Source organism: Telmatherina bonti (assembly GCF_933228915.1).
Source record: "Telmatherina bonti genome assembly, chromosome: 23".
NCBI lineage: Eukaryota > Metazoa > Chordata > Actinopteri > Atheriniformes > Telmatherinidae > Telmatherina > Telmatherina bonti.
In genome coordinates, this window is record NC_136632.1 from 25,014,174 (window position 1) to 25,034,590 (window position 20,417).

Below are 20,417 nucleotides of genomic sequence, written 5' to 3' on the forward strand. Positions count from 1 at the left end.
CCCAAGAACTGAGTTCTTGTTCTCGAGGCTGCAAGAACAAGAAAAAACGTCTTGTTCGGCAGGTCCATCCATCCTCCAGGAGAAGCAGGTCTGCAGCGGGGAGGGGTCACTGCGGGGGGCGATGTCTGCTTGATGTGCCATGAACCCGGTTGTTACCTCCGCCGAGGAGGATGTTTTCCCCGGCGTCTTTGTGCTCCAGATAACTCAAAAGGTTACGGACAGATTTTTATAAATATTTCAAGAGTTGTTGCAAATACGGAAGCGTAGAGCTGTCATCCTCATAAAAAAAAAGTTGGGCCTTATTATGTTATAACGTGATAGTTTTATTGTAAAAACGTGAAACGTATCACGTTATAACGTGATAGTTTATTGTAAAAACGTGAAACTATCACATTATAACGTGATATGTTTATTATAAAAACGTGAAACGTATCACGTTATAACGTGATAAGTTTATTGTAAAAACGTGAAACATACCATGTATCCAGGCACGTGCTGTGAGTTCTAGGCTTAGGTAGGCAGTGGCAAATTGCAAGTGACAATATTTCTTTTTTTTTTTTTTTTTAATGAAGTGATCATTTATAAAAGTTCCCTACTTAATCTAACAAAACGTCAGATTCTCACAATAATTTTACGCCACGACAACGAGTAGGATAAATAACATTATGGTTATATGCCTTTGTGAAAATATTTTTGTGCGCACCATCCCCGCTCTAAACTCATGGACATGCTCGTTCGCACAGCAGCGAGCACGCATGAGCTTGGACATGCATACGCAGCACAGCCATTTGTGACTGGCAATATACCCATCCAGCAAACCAGCCTTTCCTCACCAAGTGCAGCAGCCAAAGCTTCGTATCATTGCTTGTAATATAACAGCACTTAAAACTATTATTCCTGAAAAATTCCCAATTTCTTAGAACATTTCCTCTACACAGCCATCTAAAGGAAATCTAATTTAATCAACCTGGACACAGAATACACAGCAGAAGTGCTAAATTTTCCGACATACAAGTTAGAAGTTGCCACATCCCCCAAATTCCCATAAATCATAACGGAGAATCTTACGACCTTAATGCTCAGCAAATTCAACTGAGCCACATGGACCGTCCACGTTTACGCAGCTGATGACAGCTCAGCCTGATTGTATCCCAAATGCAATAAGTAGAGAGACTGACAACGCGGAGCTGTCTGCGGTGCTGAAACATCGGTATCTCAAGGGTCCACACCCCAGATAGACATTTAATGTAAAAATACCTGAGCGCAACACCAAAACCAAGAATACTCTACTACACCCATGTGCAGCTCCACGTACCTTTGTTATGCAATTTACACGGTTATTAAGGTTTAAGAATAAAAAAAAATATTCATGTCAGTATTTTAGATCCATAAACAAAACAACAACGTGATGTTGGACCATAATCACCACATGGCTTAGACGTGAACACCGCCATAACAACAGAGAGGGAGGGAAGGTTTAACCTTACTTTATTTGAAGATGAAGTCCATGCGCCTGTCCTTCTGGACAAAGTTGCTGATCACAGCGTTGTAAAACTCTTCTGTGTTTGCCTTCAGTATCAGAGCGAGAGATGAAAGTCTTCCTTGCTCTGTCCTGTTGCGGCTGTAGGTTTTGATCCGTTTTAAGGTTGAAAAAGACCTCTCCGCTGATACTGTGGTGGCTGGAATGGTCAACGCCAACTTCAAGAGTTTTGCAGCTTCTGGAACAGTGTGTTCTAGGTCGTGTTCAACCACGAAAGCAAGCAGTTCGTGAGGTGACTTGTTTCTGGTCATCTGTGAGCTGTACAGCCCAATAAGGTCGGCCTTTAGCCTCACAAAATCGAAATGCTTCCCATATTTAGCAAGGCTGTGCAGTTTTGCATCATCAAATTTGGCTGACAATTCATCAAAATTTCGATGATTGATTAAAGTCAGAAAATGCAGCTCTCCCAAGTTTTTGAATCTGGCCTCCATGTGCAAGTTGATGTTATCCAGGATGCGGTAAAACAGCTGACGTCGCTCATCTGCGGGCAGCCGCTGGCTGCGGGTGTCGCTGTGCACCAAGTTCAGCACTTTGCACCGCTGCTGAAACTGCGCATAAAATGAGTCAAAAGACTCGTGCTGGTTCATCAAGGCTTTCATCGTGTCTCTGACCCGTAGAGAGCAGAACCCTATGTCCATCACCTTGGCCTGAAGAACACGGAACAATGCGTCTGTCTCTGTGAAAACCGTGCTGTACACCATGAGGAGGAAGCAGGTCGACGCTTTGGAGAGCCAGATGCTGAAACCAGAGGCCAAAGTCAGAGCTGGTCCATCCCAGTCATCAGGGTTTTCCTGAATGAGCCTGAACACCTCAAGAAGTTCTGCATAGTGGAACAAGACAGTCTGAACAAGCCTAGAGGTCGCTGCTGCACGTGGAATGCGTCTTCTGACCACTTCATCCAGCAGATTGCTGCGTTTTGTGGATTTGCTGAAATAAGCAGCAAGGCCTTCCAGAGTCTTGAAAAAGACTTTACAGTCAGGGATCACCTGTGCAGACTGCGAGAGGACGAGGTTCAGTTTGTGCCCGTAACAGTGAGTAAACAATGCCTCGGGTACTTTTTCTATGATCTTTGCCTGAACTCCATTTAGCTGCGATGCCAGAACTGATGCGCCATCATATGTCTGTGCGACCAGCTTGTCTAACTGGTCCAGGACACCCATGATATAGTTGGCGATTGCTGTCGCTCTCCTGTCATCACTGACATCATCAAAGCCCAGAAAAGCCTCCTTCACCTCACTGCCAGACACGTATCTTAAAATAATGGAGAGTTAGGCCTTATTTGTGATGTCTGTGGTTTTGTCTACCTCCACATCACCAAACGGTGCCACACCCACTTCTTCTTTTATGTTGTCCCTCAGAACATCTGCAATCACCTCAATCAGGTCCTTCTGAATCCTGTTGGAAGTTCCAGAAAACACCGTGGATGAAGCCAAGTGGGCGGAGAGACTAGCACCCTTGCTAGCTAGCAGGTGCAGCAGCTCAATGTAATTTCCCCGGTTCAAGGAGTTTTCCGTTTCATCGTTCCCACGGAAAGCCAGCTCTTGTTTTCTGAGGAAACACACAACATCTATGAAACTTTTGAGGATTTCTCTGTTCTTCCTCACTGTTTCATTATGCATACTAATTCCCAGCCGCCTTTGCTCATCCAAAGCCAGGTCAATTTTGCTGTGACCAAATGTTTTCAGAGCAATCTGGCTCTGAATGTGGACCACCGATTTTTCATGTTTGACTATGGCACAGGGCAAGTTGTTTAAATCACAATATCCAGCATTAGTCCAGACATTGTCAGAGGTGCCGCCAAAAAGCAAACATGGAAAACAGAACAGCCGGTTCAACTTAGGACATCCACACAGCCAATCCTTCCTTTTGTACCATTCACTCTGAAAAGTACGGACAATTTTCTGACCCTTCCTTTGCTGAAGATCAGGTAGCTCAGGTGTTGGTCTCCAATCATTCAAAAGTTTACGTTTTTCCTCAAAAGAAAGACGTGAAAACTGTTTCAGCCTCTCAAGAGAAGTCATTTTGCCGGTGAGCCCGCCAGCAAACTTCAGACCAGAGGATCAATTCACAAATTCTCTCTTAACGTACATAGATCATTTCCATTGTACAGTAACGTAAAAAGGCAGATCACTACGCTGCCTAATGTAAAAAGGCAGCGAAGTGATCTGCCTTTTGACGTACATGATCTTTATATTAGAAACTAACTGCGCATGCGCGAACACACACACCGCTGCGATAATATGGGCGGTAAAGGCAGAGGAGCGCTGTGCCTTCAATAGAAGGCGTGGCCTGATCATATTAGCGCGCAATGATGAGTCACTTATGAAGCTTCATTTCATGGCCAGGAGGGGGCGCTGTTGAGGTTTTTATTTTTATTGAACTATGAGGAGCACTAAATGCCAGCACTTTCAAGCATTACAGGCGTTAGGAAATTATAATTAGAAAACGTACATTAAAGATCAGTAATTACAAAATAAAAGCCTTTTTTCTAATAAAATAAATCAAATCACTACAGTTAAATTATTTAATTTGATCCCTTTTGTCTTGGGTAGGCACTGCCTACCCTGACTGCACACCACTGCATGTATCTGAAAACGTGAACTTGGTCATTTTCGACTTTAGATGAAGAAATTGTGTGCGGGGTGGATAGGAGATTACAAATGGCTCATTTACCGGACTTGATAGAGTTTTTCTTCATACTTCAATCCAATCCAATCCAACTTTATTTGTAAAGCACTTTAAAACAACCACAGTGGACCAAAGTGCTGTACAGAAGAATAAGACATAAAACAGCTATACAATTAAAACAATAAACAAAAACAAAACAAAAAAATAAATAAATAATAAAAATAAAATAAAATAATAGTACATTCAACATCTCACATGGTGTCAAAAGCCAAGGAGAAAAGATGGGTTTTAAGATGAGATTTAAAAACAGACAGAGAGGAGGCCTGTCTGATGTGGAGAGGCAGATCATTCCATAGTTTAGAAGCTGCCACAGCAAAGGCACGGTCACCTCTCAGCTTGCGCTTCGTTTTAGGTACACTCAGGAGCAGTTGATCAGCTGACCTGAGAGAGCGGGGGGGTGTATAAGGCTGCAGCAGCTCGGAAAGGTAGAGCGGGGCAAGACCATTGAGGGATTTAAAAGTAAATAAAAGAATTTTAAAACTGATCCTAAAACGTATGGGCAGCCAGTGAAGTGAGGCTAAAATGGGGGAAATGTGCTCGTGTTTACGTGTGCCAGTTAAAAGACGTGCAGCAGCATTTTGCACCATCTGAAGACGGGCCACGGAGGACCCACTAACCCCCACATAAAGTGCATTACAGTAATCCAGCCTAGTGGTCACAAAGGCGTGGATTACTGTTTCGAAGTGCTGCCTTGAAAGAATAGGTTTAATTTTGGCCAGCTGCCTCAACTGGAAGAAGCTCGATTTAACGACTGAACTGATCTGACAGTCGAGCTTGAGATCAGTATCCACTTTAACCCCAAGATTTGTGATGGTTGGCTTAATGAACTGGGCCAAGGGACCCAGATCTACAAGGGGGGCCCCAGTGGTGCCACCAAAAACCATCACCTCTGTCTTTTTCTCATTAAAATTTAAAAAGTTTATAGCCATCCAGGCCTTTATGTCGTCAAGACACCTGAGTAGTGGTTTAACAGAATATGCATCTTTCTTTTTGAGAGGGACATAAATCTGACTGTCATCTGCGTAACAGTGGAAAGAAATACCATGCTTCCTAAGTATGGAACCAAGTGGAAGCAAGTAGAGAGAAAAGAGAAGAGGGCCTAAAACTGAGCCCTGTGGGACCCCACATGAGAGACGAGCAGAGGAGGACACAGAGTCACCAAGGCTGACACAGAAAGTTCGATCAGCCAAGTATGACCTGAACCACTCCAGTGCTACACCCCTGACACCCACCCACTGTTTCAGACGAGAGATTAAAAGTTCATGGTCCACTGTGTCAAATGCAGCAGTTAAATCTAGAAGCACAAGAATAGCACAATCACCGGAGTCAGTAGCTAAAAAGATATCATTAAAAACTCTTAGAAGAGCTGATTCGGTGCTGTGCAAGGTTTTAAAACCAGATTGGAAGACCTCAAGAATTTTTTGCTCTTCCAGAAAAACCATTAATTGGCTGCAAACTATCTTCTCGAGGATTTTTGAGATAAAAGGCAATTTAGAGATAGGCCTGTAATTTGCAAGAACAGTAGTATCTAGTCCTGTTTTTTTAATCAAAGGTTGCACTACTGCATGTTTGAAATTTCCAGGGACCACACCTGAGGACAAACTGCTATTGATAAGGGTCAGAACAGAGGACCCTATAGTGGGGAAAACCTCTTTAAATAGCCGAGGAGGGACCACATCATTCGGAGAACCTGAGGGCTTTAACTGACCAACAGTCTTCTGTAACAAGGACAGAGTCGCAGATTCAAACCTGTCGAAGACAGCAGAGCAGGGCACAGAGACTGAAGTGTCATAGGCAGAGGGTGAGATTAAAGCCCTAGTGGAGGCAACCTTATCAATGAAAAAGTGAAGAAAATTTTCACACACAGCAGGGGAGGACTCGAGACAGACAGTCTGTGGGGCATTAAGAACAGAGTCAATGGTTTTAAACAAAACACGAGGCTTATGACAGTTAGACATAATAATATCAGAGAAATGCTTCCTTTTAGCATCTTTCACAGTTGTCTGATAATGACGCCAGCAGTCCCTTAAAATTTGAAATGACACCTGCAGTTTGTCCCTTTTCCACTTCCGCTCAGCTCTACGGCACTCGCGTCTGACAGCACGAGTTGCGTCATTCAGCCAGGGCTCAGATTTAGTCCTAGACTGCCTGGTTTTTAACGGAACCACGGTGTCTAAAACAGAGCGGCAGGTGGAATGAAACCATGAGCTAAGCTCCTCCGTATCGTTGTCCATACACTCAGTGACACAGTTGTGAGTCTGACTGAAAACGGCCGAGAACTGAACAGCAGTGGAAGGGTTAATGATGCGACAGCGTCTGGCAGCAGCGCGAGGTTTAACTGTATTACAGGCAAGAGCAACCTCAAATAATACAGGCATATGATCAGAAAATGCTGCGTCACAAACCTCTAAGTTAAAAACAGGCAAACCAAAAGATAAAACAAGATCAAGTGTGTGTCCGCGTTCTTGTGTGGGATCAGACACAGACTGCACAAGATTAAAAGAGTCAATGAGGGTTAAAAAGTCCTTTGCCATTGGCTTATCAGGACAACATACATGAATATTAAAATCCCCAACAATAAGGACGCGGTCATATTTAGGCATGATTTCAGCCAGAAAATCAGAGAAGTCATTTAAAAAGTCCTTATTGTATTTGGGAGGGCGATAGACCACTGCACACAACACAGTGTGAGAGCGACAAAGTTCAAACAGGCTCAGTTCAAAGCTGGTGAACGAGGATGGTAACGATAGCTGCTTACACTTATAATGACTCTTAAAAACAGTGGCAATTCCTCCACCTCGGCCCGACGTCCGCGGGGAGTTAAAATAGCAGCAGTTCTGAGGTAAAAGTTCAGTGAAAGCGCTGGACTCACCAACACTCAGCCAGGTCTCAGTCACACAGAGAAAGTCCAATCCTCGGGACGTGAAGAAATCCTTAAGAATAAAAGTTTTATTTGCTAGTGATCTAGCGTTTACCAGGCAAATCCTTACAGGAACCGGCGGCTGCGCGGCGTCAGCTGCCCGGGGAGCCCGACTCAGAGGCCGCAGGTTACACAGATTCACCCCGCGTCGGCGGGGACGGGGAGAGCAGGGGCCGCGGGGCTGAAACATCTCATCCGGGCCGACAACAGGCACCAGCCAGGTGTCGACAGGGTCCAGCGGGCGCCGAGAAATAAAGATGCGAGGCATCGCTCCAAACGGGATCCAGGAAGCCGTAGAAAAGCGCGCCGTGCAGGCCCTCAGCCTCACCAGCTGACCGCTGCGTTTACCTCGGCGGCGGGGACGCTTACGCCGGAGAGGTGGAGCTAGGGCGCGGCAAAGGTGAGCTGGGATCCCCGATAGAAACGGGGGCAAGGTTTTATGCCCCGCATAATCCAATTTCACCAGATCTTTGGTAGAAAGTCGAAGATTTAGCAGTGTTTGGCGATCGTACACCAGTAGAGAGTTGACATTACGCGTAACAAGTGACAGAAACAGCACAAACAGACACAATGTTGGCAGTGACAGACGGCAGGCCACACACACTGGCGCCATCTTTTACTTGGGTTGAGACATTGTGAATTATGGTGCTTTGGAACACTTTCGATCCATTATAATAAATATGCGTGGTTTAAGGACAGTTTTAAAAGGCATGGGTCTGTACAGAAGGAAAAATGAGTCCAATCCCCATGACGTGGCATAATTTCTAATTGAAACTTGAGCAGCGCGAGAATCGTTATGAATGCAAACATCATCGGTGCATCCAAGTGCCATCTATCCATCCCTCCTCTACCAGTTCTGATCGCAGCAGTAACCAGGGAAGCCCCCCTCCCCAGCCACATTCGCCAACTCTGCGGGGGGTCCCAAGGCGCTCCCGGGCCAGCTGAGAGATGTAATCCCTCCAGCGTTCAAGTGGTTATACGTTTTTACAATAAAACTTATCACGTTATAACGTGATACGTTTCACGTTTTTACAATAAAACTATCACGTTATAACGTGATACGTTTCACGTTTTTACAATAAAACTATCACGTTATAACGTAATAAGGCCCAAACTTTTTTTACATTTTTTTTTTTATGAGGATGACAGCTCTACGCTTCCGTATGCAAATGTAAAAATGAAAAACTGATTAAATTCTGGTGGTGATCCGGATCACCGTTTGGATCCAGGAATGTTTTAAAAGGATTCTTTAACATTGTGCTTGGCGGAGGTTTCCGCTCTCTGCGTGCTTTTCTAGTTTCATATTTAACGAACAGCTTCGTCCGCGGCAGGGCGGGTTGTGCACGCGGCTGGGTCTGAGTGACATAATGCCACATGTAAAAATTTTGGAACTTTCTCACCACCGCGATCAGCTGTTTTATCAAACAATCCATTTTACCTGCTGCACTAAAAACACGGAAGCAGCAACTCCGCTTCCTGTTTTCTACGTGTTAACCACGCCCACCTCCAATGTCCAACCAATCACACGATACTTCTCGGAGCCCTGCAAGAAAAAAGTTCTGCCAGCCCGGTGTGTAAAGAACTTTCCTCAAACACGTCCGCGAGAACAAAAAGACGTCATTTTCTTCTCGGGGCCTCGAGAACAAGAAGAAACTTCTGGCTTTCAGTTAAACCAGATTCTTCCAGGCTCACCTTTTACCCCGTCATCCGAAGCTTCCCGTATTCGTAGCAGCTCTGGCGGATGAGCTGCTTGCCGACTACAGACTTTGCGCTTGATGATTTTTTTTATCTGTGGGTGGCCCAGATGTTGCTTTATTTAGCTTTTTCCTGTTAATTTGTTGGACTGGTCATTGATGGCAGCTCATCAGTGAACTTTCACCACAATCCCATGATGTCCAGTTGGCTTATGCTGGATTCTGACATAGTTTCATGCTGAATTTCTGGAAAGTTGCTGCGTAGAACTTGCCATAGATTTCAGTAAGGTACATTGGGGCAGGGCATAATCTACAACCCAGTGGACGGTGGCACTGGAGGACCAAAGTCTAACAGATTTAAACTGCATAGTTTGTGCAAAGTAACAATCGTTGATTCTCTGCAGGACTTGATACGGCTACAGGAATTTAAACCCAACCAAAAAGAATCACATTCCTTCAAGAAAGAGTCAGCAGCCAATGTCCTAAGACAAACTTCAAGGCTTTCCGGAAGTCTGGAAGCAAAATATAAAAGAGAAAAAGCAAACTAACTTGGTGTTCCACAACATCTTTATTGACTGGTCACTGGGGATTGGTTTTCATTTCCCTACAGCTGGATGTACAAACAGTCATCGCGCATAACATTCAGTGTTTCACTTTTAAACCCATTTATAGGAGTGAATCTGGGAGAAGGGAAACCAGGCAACTGAAACCATGTTATACCTCAGATAAAGTCTGGACATGTAAACTCCAGCGCCACAAGTGTGTTCCCATCTCGTTTCTGCTTTTCCTCCCTCCTCCACCAGCTGCTTGTGGCGCTTCATGAAGCAACTAGAGGGAACAGTGGCAGAGCTCTCCAGGGAAACCTTTGGTGCAACTGGAATGAAAAAGCCAGCGCTTGCCTCATCCACCTCAATAGAGGCACAGCCGTCTAAAACCAAGTCATGATCGGGTTAGATGAGCCTGATGAAGTCCTCCGAGGGGATGCTGGGAGGTGACATTGGCTCTGCTGGGTGTTGCTGTTGCAGTTTGATGAAAACATCGAGCTGTTGAGCACCTGCTGAGTTTCTGCTTCTCACGCGACAACATGGCTTCTTCTGTTGAAAAGCACAAAAGAAAAGAAGTCAGAAAATCTGCAGACTATGACACATTTACGCACACCATGGAAGCTCCATTCTCAGGGAACTAAAACATGTCTGTTATTCTTCTGTTTTTGTGCTTGATGTCCAATCTGTGGCAGCCATACTTCTTGTTTTCTAAGAGATCTTCCTTTTTACACAATGGTCTTTCCTTGTATGTAACTGACGGCGTCAGAACAAAGTGTAACGATGAAATACAGTATGATCAAACTGTTTTCTAATGTTTGTTCAGAAAATTATAAAGTCTAAATAAAACCATTTTCAAATGTTTGTAAATTCAATTTTAACATCTGAAAAATTTCACCTTGACTTCTTATAGTTTTGTGTTTAAGAATCACATCTGAGTGGAAAGTCCAATGCCTAAAACACAAACCAGACTTTGACACCAGTCTGGGTCTTTAGACTGCTGGCTCTGCATGGCAGAAGGGAGGAAGAGGAGAGGAAGAGGAGGCTGTTGCTCACCCACAGTAGCATGAAGGAGTCTGGTTCTTCAGTCACAGTCCGCTCCCCCACAGTGGCTTCTGGGGGGACAGCGAGTCACCTTCAATCTCTGCAAAACACAACTGCACTTAACGCACACCAGTGAAATATGTAACACAACACTTTGCAAGTGCAGTGTTAAATCATTTCATCCACTAGAGGGCAGAGCTGAGTTCAGCGTTCACCACCACGTGGTATTACTCCATTTTCTGCATTTGGAGTCGGACAGCAAGTCCCTGGAAAAGGGACTAAATTACATTAGTAACTGATTAAACGGTCTGCTTTGAGAATTAATGCAGCAACTTTGCATTTATTCTATTAAAAGTGAAAAAAAAGTGTAGGAAAACATTATTTATCCTGAAATGATGTTTTTTGTTAAAGTGTGTAACTTTAGCCCTCCCAGTAAGTCCTCCTGATACAGAAACCAGTTTCCTCCCAGTAAGTCCTCCTGACACAGAGACCAGTTTCATCCCAGTAAGTCCTCCTGCAACAGAGACCAGTTTCGTCCCAGTAAGTCCTCCACCAACAGACCAGTTTCCTCCCAGTAAGTCCTCATGACACAGACCAGTTTGCTCCCAGTAAGTCCTATACCAGCAGAGACCAGTTTCCTCCCAGTAAGTCCTCATGACACAGACCAGTTTCCTCCCAGTAAGTCCTCCACCAACAGAGACCAGTTTCATCCCAGTAAGTCCTCCTGACACAGACCAGTTTCCTCCCAGTAAGTCCTCATGCAACAGGGACCAGTTTAATCCCAATCAGTCCTCCAGCAACAGAAACCAGTTTCCTCCCAGTAAGTCTTCCACCATTAGGGACCATTTATATATATATAAATAAATACCTTTTCTAACTTAATGTTCCAGGCCAATAATAAACGTTGACTCGGAAGCAGCACACAGGTGTTCACACACAAACACACTTGTTCCATAAAACCATCCGAAAGTCTGACAGAACGTTTACAGCGTAAATTATGATTTCTAATTTTATTCTGTGAGACTAATGAATCTCCAAATGTGTTTACTGAATGTAACTTTGTATTTACGGATTAATATTTACTCTGTTTTATCCATATTTACTCATTTGTATTAGTATATTCATTACTTGTATTGATATTTGATTAAGTTTCTCTTGGTGTGATATGTGTTTGTGAACTAAATACTAAATATCACAGTGAAGCGTGGAAATTCCTGTACAGTATAAATTGAGGTATGCTGGATCTCTTTTCATTAAATAGATAAAAAAACTTCTTTTTCAGCTCAACCAGCTTCACTCCCTTTTTATCTGAAGATTGTGAAGTTTCTACAACACACAGTTTCATTCATTCTACTACACACCTCTATCAGTCCTCCCACTCCACTCCCTCGCCTCCTTCTATACTTCTGTCTTCAGTACACCAGCTGCAGGAAGGGAGAGAGCGGAGGGAGGGAGGAGATCCACCAACAATTTTGCACATTCTATAAAAAGGGGTTCACGGGACATTTAGTCGGTGTTCAGACTTCACACTGCCTGAGTCTCTGTCAGCAACAGGGAGAGGAACTCTGAACCCAGATCTGTATTGTAGGCTATATTTAATCAGTAATTCTCAATGCAAAAGATCTTGCTGATTATTGACCAGAAGAATGTAATACCTCAACATTTATCAATATGATGATTAATCAGGTAGTTTATTAGCCTTTTAACATAATTCTAAATCATTGTGGTGCTTTTGGGTTCCGCAAAGCAAGTAAAAACCAACCACATCATGAGGGGCATTGTCTCATTAATGCGTTTGTGTTGTTTATTTAAATGTATTAATGGAAAAACCCATTGAGATGCAACATCCCGTTTGCAAGACGGACCAATAAAACACAAAACTAACAATGAATAGTGACAACCAGTGGCGTAGTCCAGGGCAGTGTTTCTTAATCCTGGTCCTCGGGACCCAGTGCCCCGCACGTTTTATAGGCACCCCTACTTAAATACAGCTGACTCAGATCAATGGCTCTTTATCAAGTTTTCATAGAACTTGGCAAGCAATTAAGCTAATCTGCATCAAGTGTTCTGGAGTTGGGAGGAACTAAAACATGCAGGGCAATGGGCCCCGAGGACCAGGATTAAGAAAGGCTGCTCCAGGGTATATGCAGAGTATGTACTCACGGTGTGTTCAGACCAAACGCGTTTTGAGCGTCAAGAGCGGCAGGTTTCCATGTAAAGTCTATGGGGAGGCGCGGCAAGGGGGCGTCGAGCTTTCTCTTTTAGAGTTTTGGGCGTCGGCGTTCCGCGCAGAACACGCGTCAAAAGCCAGAGATGGACAAAGCTGAACTTTGGCCGCTCGACGCGGGGCATCTACCAATCAGAGTGATCAGCTCGCAGCTCCTGGAGGATTCCTGTGGTGAATCCAGACACGGGGCTGTGATTCCGTTACTCCGTGCAATATTTTGGATAACCATTCCTTGCTAAAAAGCTGAATGTTACTGATTTGGCAACGTAGCAGGATACGTTGCCTAGCAACGCTTTGTTTGGGGGCGGCGGCTCTCTGCTGAGTGCGGTTCTTGTTGCATTAACACTGACTAACTGCCCTATGACAATGTCCTCTAGCTTTATTTATTAAATAAAACCATGCCATATCTCCACTGAATCCGCCATCATTCAAACTGACAGGAAGGAAAGCGCCGCCTCCCTCCTCTCTTTTCTCGCTCCAGACAAGCGGCAGACGGGGCAGAAGCGTTGGGAGTGTTTTGGGCGTCGGACACGAAAGTGGCAGTTTAGTGACCAGCGTCGAGCATTTTAAGTGTTTTCGACGCTCAAAACGCGTTTGGTCTGAACACACCGTCAGAATGAGTATACGCACTTCTAAACCCCCTATGATGCTGCTTTTACAATTACAAATGTGTCTAAACATGTACCTACATCGACCAGCAGCTCAGCCAAGGTTACCTATGCTACACTGGTGCAGTTAACCATCAGCTGCGTTAACTTGAGCCTGAGCTTAGACAAAATAAAAACATATGTGTATGAGTATGTCTCTCACCAGTCTGTTTGCCAGTATCAGTTTATACATTTCATAACTCTTCCTCCCTGAAACCAAAGAGCAGAAATTAGGTGACAATCAGTAAATATGAGTAAATATACTGATGGATTTTTTTGGGAAAACTGAATAGAGAAGTCTTACATGTCCCTTTTTCTGAAACAGCATTTTTTTGGGCTACTTTTTTCTGTTTTTGAAACAGGGGTGAAAAATTGACAGTATACCCTCTTCTTTAGGGACCACTACACCACTGGTGATAACATTTATTTTGCCATCTTAGAACAAGCTACAGAACTGTTTCTTGCTATAGGCGGACCAGGCGAATGTCCAGGCCCTCCAAGCCACCAGGGGGCCCCAAAGCTGCCTCTTCAGCCTCTTCTGAGGAGAATTAAAATGGCCATTTTTATCTGCAGCTAACTTGTGTTTTCATGACTCCCCTTACAGGCCTAAAAATAAACGTTGGTCTAAATAAAATAAACTGTAAGCAGTGCCTGGTTTTTTTCTTTGATGACATTATGAGATTGTTGCATACAAGGTGGAAGTTGGCTCAGATGGTAGAGCTTCTTGTCATGTGGCCTGAGGGTCAATGGTTTGCGTCCTGCTCCCTATGCTGCCAATTGATGAGTTATGATTTACTTTTGCGAGTTTGTGTTTCATGTGGGTCTTTTTTTTTTTTCCTTTTCTGTTTTTATTCACATTTCCTTTGTTCACTTTTGATTTATACATTTTGATACAATGCTTTATTTTCATACTTTGGTCAACTGTATCTCTTCACTGATAAGCTAGTAAATGTAAAGAAAGGGTCAACCATAGTCAAGAGAAAGCCAGCAACTATTCCCGTATTTTGTTCGGCATATGGTTGCAATAATCGGTGAAATATTGAAAGCAGATCGTGTGGAATTACATTTCACAAGACCGATAAATCCAAATGCGTCAATAAACAGTCAAACATGTTAGTATCAAATTCATTTATACATTTATTTGGATTGTAGCTACCTTGTGTCTTTGTTAAATAGCATTATAAAAATATTTTAGCATAAAAGCACATCATTTTAAATGTTTAACAGTAACCTGTATCATAAAAATGTCTCTGCCCTTTGTAACAAACCAAACTGGGAGAAAAATCAGGTAAAAATGTGTGAAGTTATTGTTGCGGTTGGGCCCACACCTTACAAATAAATGCATTGGACGTGCAACCATGAGACGGGTAGACAGCTGTCATATCCTCCTGACTACCAGGAAAAAAAATGTGTAACTACAAATGTCCACTACGGAGGACATTGCTTAAACTTTTAAATATTGTGGTAAAATATAGTTATATTTATCTAAGAAATGATTTAATGTGTTTATAAGATATTCAATGAAAATATAACTACAAAATTTTAAGTAAAAATCAGCACAAAGAAAAGTATTATGCACTTTTGCTCTTCCCATAAAACATGCTTGTTGCAATGGAGGCCTTTTTTTTTTTGGAGAGAAAAAGTTCACAAAGCCCCACCCCCACAAATGAGGTACCATTTAAAAGCACTAAATGTCCTCTTTAAAGACCAAAAGGTGTTAGTTCAGTAGCATTCAGGGAGATGAAAATATTTAGGTTTACAAAGTTCTTCCACAGAGGACTAATTGAACTACTGGTAGTCAGGAGGATATGAGGACAGGATTGATGACTTTACAAATGGAAAAAAAAAGCCAGGAAACAGACATTTTGAGGATGATACACTGAAACTGTTAGTGTGAATAATGTGTGATATTTAGATGTTTTGCTGATAAGTGTCAGACTAAGGTAATTTAGCATTACTTTAAGTGTTGGTCTGATTTTTTATTTAATCATTTTTTATAAATATTTAATATTTTCTATTTATTGATAAATATGCAATTCTTTTCCTTGTATGATAGTGTTTTTTTTTTTTGTTTAAGTTCCTGAGTGGCTCAAGTTAAAGATCTTTACTTTTACCTGCAGCCTGTTTTGTTCAAGAAGTTTAATATGTAGTGGCATCTTAGTAGACTATCTAAAGGGTCGGGAATCTCTTCATCACAGTTTGAAAAACTAGAGGCCCCCCCAAACAGCATCTTGCCTAAGGCCCTCACAAAGATTGAAATGGCCCTGCTACAAATAGTTATAGATATAGATAGTAATTTTCATTTCAGTGGTGTGTTGCTGCTTCTTTTCCTTCACATCTCATCCGTCAGTTGTTATATTAATACAATTTTCTTGCACATGATTAGTCTGCAGTCCCACTGAGGGGACAGAGAATAGTCAGCACTATTTTAGAGGCAGCACTGATCACATAGGCAATTCTTTTCTCCCTGTTTGCCTTATTGATGATTCAGAAACAGAAAAACAAAACCTGTATCAACCCAAAAAAATGCACATTATGCTAAGTACATTAAAACTTAGCGCTCCGAGGAGGTCATTAGCACATACTCATTAATGCGGTTCTGAGGTGATGCTGGAGGTGTTTAACATGTGTGGCATTAAAAACAGTGAAACAAATGGCATCACATTTGCTGCTGAGCGTGAGCACAGTGCACCAGTGACTGCTCATGTGTGGAGGCCTTACAGAGATGACAAAATCAAGATTTCTGCAAAAGCATCTGATGCGTTTTGTCTTCCTTTATGTCTGGCTCGGTTTTTCTGCCTGTTTCTCTGGAGTGAAATTTAATTTCTGATCTGCCAGAGAGACTTGCACAGACTTCTGATTTTCTTCTTTCAGAAGTAATCAATGGATCATAACAGAGGCAGAACACAGACATCAGTACATGTGTGTGTGTGTGTGTTCGTGTATGTGTCTGTCTAAGAGCATACTTGTATTTTTTACTTTTTTCAGCTTGTGTAAATTGCACTCTTCTTTCTTTTTATTTTAAGGTGCTTATATGAGTGCCTTTATAGTTGTTAACTTAAAGGGGTGCTATGATGGTATTTGGAGTTTTCTGAGCTTTCTACAGTGTTACAGTGTTGAATCCTCATCAGACATGTGAACGGCACTGTTTTTTATCACCTAAACGCATGTTTGAGTTTGAGTTTGAGTTCCAGCACTCTCTCCGTTCGGTTTCCATGTCGACGAAAAACGCGTCGTTCTAGAGTTTTTTCTACTTGGAAATCCTTGTGACGTCCCGGGGGATAAGGTTCGGTGATTGGTTACCTTCTACTGGTTAACAAGGGCATGTACAAATACATCATGCGGGTGGAAAACGTGGGATAAAGTTATTTCCAACGATGGCTGGTGAGTTTACCAAAGAGAGACATCCTGCTGCATTCGTTGCTGTGGGTTGCTGTTTTCCACTTCGTTTTCAGGGTCTGATTCAGGTTCCAACATGTAGGGCTGTATGCTATGCGTTGACATTGTTGTTTGTTTTTTTTATTGAGTTCATATAAGCCTAATCAGCTTGAAAGCAGGTGCGGTGCGCGCTCCCGATGTAGTACGGTGGCGGGGCTTAATGCGGAAGAGTCTCAATCCACTCGTTTTGCCCACAGGCTGATCTGACAGCCTACGGACAGGGTCGGTCTGAAGTAAACAAAGAGATTTGTGACAATAACTCCATAATCCCAACCCTTCTGGTCTCAGAAAAAAGAAAAAAAAACTAGCCTGAAATGCACATAATAGTTCCACTTTAACCAATTCATGTTAAAATACAGTGATTTTAAAGAGCTTTGGGGAAAATCATAATGCAAAAGTACATGCAATTCTCAGTCATGTTAACAGAAGCTTTCTGTCAAGACTATAATACACACAAAGGAGGAAGCAACAAAAGCCACAACATGAGTAAGAACTTACTGATAAATGGTAGGAAGTGATGTTATGATCAATCGCCCGCTCAGACCTTATAGAGGAAGGAGACAAGTTTCTATCAGTGATCAGGAAGGAAGTCTTTGGCTCATTGCTAATGTTATAATAGACCATCTTTTAAGTGAGTCAAATTTGTGATAAATCCTTTAAAACTCTTGTGGTTTTTTTCCAGTTGAACTTATGCATCATAGTGTTCTTTATCAAGCTTCTCCAGTACACGGTGCAACTGATGAACAAGAACTAAATGTAACTAAAACATTTCAGTTAGGTCTGTTACAAAACTATTGTAATAGTAATAATACAATGCATGCCCAAATATCAACATCCACGCACCCACACTGAAGAAAACAGTCCTTTCCATCATATGAGCAGTGGTTGGCTTGCTCACTTCAATGGCCACTACTCATTATAATCAGTTTTGTACCAGTTTAACCTCTGTGGGGCAATCCCAGCCCAAAAAGCTAAATGTAAGTTACACCTAAAGATCCTTCAGCTCTGTCTCTCCAGGATCTGCACTGCATACTTTACCTCAGACCGAAATTAAAATAAATTTCTAACTGAGGTTAAAAAGATCCTCTTCTGTTTGCCGTTCTCGGACTTCCAACAAAATAATCAGGTCAACAAGAAATTGTTTCAAGAGGTTAAATGTTGTCATGTACCTTTTTATACATGCTGTGTTCAGTACTGATCATCGGTTGCCAAAGGTACACACCAGGTTTCACTTCAACCTCACGAAATATCCCAAAAATAACTGAATCTGAGGAAGAGCTAACAAGTGAAGTTTATAGAATCATTTCAGACTCCTGCATAAGTAATGTGTCAGACAACTGAGGTTTGAAATATCCAAATGGAAGAGATCTGGAGCATCAAATGATTGCTGCATTTATGTTTTATTCCTGCCAAGCTGTCGACATCAGGGATAGACCCTGTATTGTTCTACAGTCTATAAGTTGTACGCATGAATAAGGAGTAACCCATCATTAAACCTACTTTAAAGGACAGAATTTGAAACAGCTCTGACAAAGAAATCATATTTTCCACAATTTCATAACATTACTGATACTCTTGTACAGGATCAAGGACAGCGCACAGAGAAATCACACCAAATACAAAATGAATATTTGCTGCAGACAACATTTCACAGGAAGCCCAACAATAGGCTCAATTTTTCCACTTAACTTTGTGCTAAATCTGTTATTTACTCTGTCATTGATCCTCATCAATATTAAGTTGTCAGTTACTCGAAATCTATTTCTTTTAGATTCGTAGCACAAAAAATTGGATCCAACGATTGGAGCAAATACATCATTTTTATAGGTATTTGTTCAGCACAGTTTCAGCTAATCTGAATATTATAAGTCATAAAACTGACTCGCTTATTGTACTTCAATTTTACTAAACTGCCTTTACGGTTATGAATAACATATGACGATGTCAAGACAGTTTAAAGGTGTAATGAAGCCCCACCTGGCTGTTCTGTCACATCCACTTTGGCGATGTTGACCCCCCATGTCCTCCCCCCAGTCCGCAAACTCCTTCCACACCGGCTGGAGTTGCTGGCATGCTGGACACCAAGGCGCATAGCTGAGGGACAGAAGAAATTAGACGTCTTTTAATTTCTCAAATAAATGACACGATAACTCACGTGCAGGCTAAAATATTAGCAGTTGCTTGTTTTCTTCGACACACTAGTTGTTAGCAAACTAGCTAGTTCACAACTCGTATAATCTGCTTAGCTACAAGTGTTGAATGTTTACAGAACTTTTTCCTCTTCATTATAAATGAAAAGAGGCGCGATAACATGACAGACTAGACGGAAAAGACGGACTGCTAGCTGACCACAAGCAGGAACTCAAGTCCCGCTTCAAAACATGACTGCCAAACTAGCCGAACAGCGATTAGCATTCACGTTAGCAGGACACTAACAATTCAATCATCCATTCTCCGGACAGGATCTTCTCCCAGTTCCCGTCGGTCACTTCTTTAAGACTGCCGGCTTGGCAGATGCTGATGATGGCGTTAAATATATCCACAGAAGTAAAAAGCAAATCCAGACACGACGTTTTGCTTGTGGTAGTGGAGAGAACATTATTGTGCTTCTGCCGCTGCTGCTGGCTAACAAACACGCCATAACCAGGTTGTCAGACGTTCACTTCCGTTATGCGTCTTGACGTCAGCTGCTGTGACGTCAGCTCGCAGCTGGCTACAGGGTGTTCCAATGGCGAGCTCGGACCAGTGTGGCCAGAATCAGTGACCAGGACCAGAGGACCCAGGACCAGTGTGGCCAGAATCAGAGTGACCAGGACCAGAGTAGCCACCATCAGGGTAGCCAGGACCAGAGACTTCCATAAGTGATTATACAGAGAATCTGGTTTAATTCTTTTTTTTTTTTTTTTTTTTTTTACATTTGTAAAGCCCAGGGCCGGATTAAAAGGGCACAGGCCCCTGGGCCCAGAGTGTTCCAGAGGACCCCTTCCCCACCACAACATTTTGAAAATTGTGAACTATACACTGAAATGACATTTCTAACATCTCTCAGCCAATGGTAGTAATAGCAAGACACTAGACACTGTGGTGTAATTATCTACCTTTTATGTACATTTTGTTTCATGTCCAAACTGCTGGTGTTTTCCCCAAGTGGGTGTGGGTCCCTGGGCCTGTGCCCATAATGCCCATTGGATAATCCGGTCTTGGAAAAGCCTTACCTGCAAAAAGGGACTTTTTTTTTCTTTTGGTACCAGGGCCATTTGGACTAGGTTTTAATTTATAATAATAATAATATAAATGATTAAAAGACCCCTCAAATCGAGGCTGATTCATTTTTCTGGAGAGATGTATTAATTCATAACTAATGATTTTTTATTTGCACAATCTTATATTTAATTATTCTTGTGAAAGCCCAAAAGAATTCCATTTTTATTTTTATTGTAAGACTTAAAGTCTCCAAACCTGAACTGGATTAGTGTTCCAAGTCTGCTTAGTCCATCTTTAAAAACTTGTCATTTAATAAATCTGTTCAGTTTTTGGGTAGATTTCTATGTCATGCATTCAGCTCAGAAGAATTTTCCAGACTCAGCATCTCAGAACTGAAGTAAAAACTATTGCATTTTAATTTACTCTTTATGCCATTTCAGTCACTCACTTAAGAAAGAAATGAGTTAATTATG

The 20,417-nt window shown here is 42.3% G+C and overlaps 1 long non-coding RNA gene across 1 annotated transcript; it reads right to left on the reverse strand.

Moving 5' to 3' along the window:
- Positions 1-9,479: 9,479 nt before the first annotated feature.
- On the reverse strand, positions 9,480-19,350 carry LOC306773459. Its single transcript, XR_013771800.1, has 5 exons — positions 19,177-19,350; positions 18,718-18,834; positions 17,239-17,284; positions 10,441-10,528; positions 9,480-9,936 (listed from the first exon to the last, which is right to left on the reverse strand). It is a non-coding gene; the product is annotated as an uncharacterized lncRNA (long non-coding RNA).
- Positions 19,351-20,417: the final 1,067 nt, after the last annotated feature.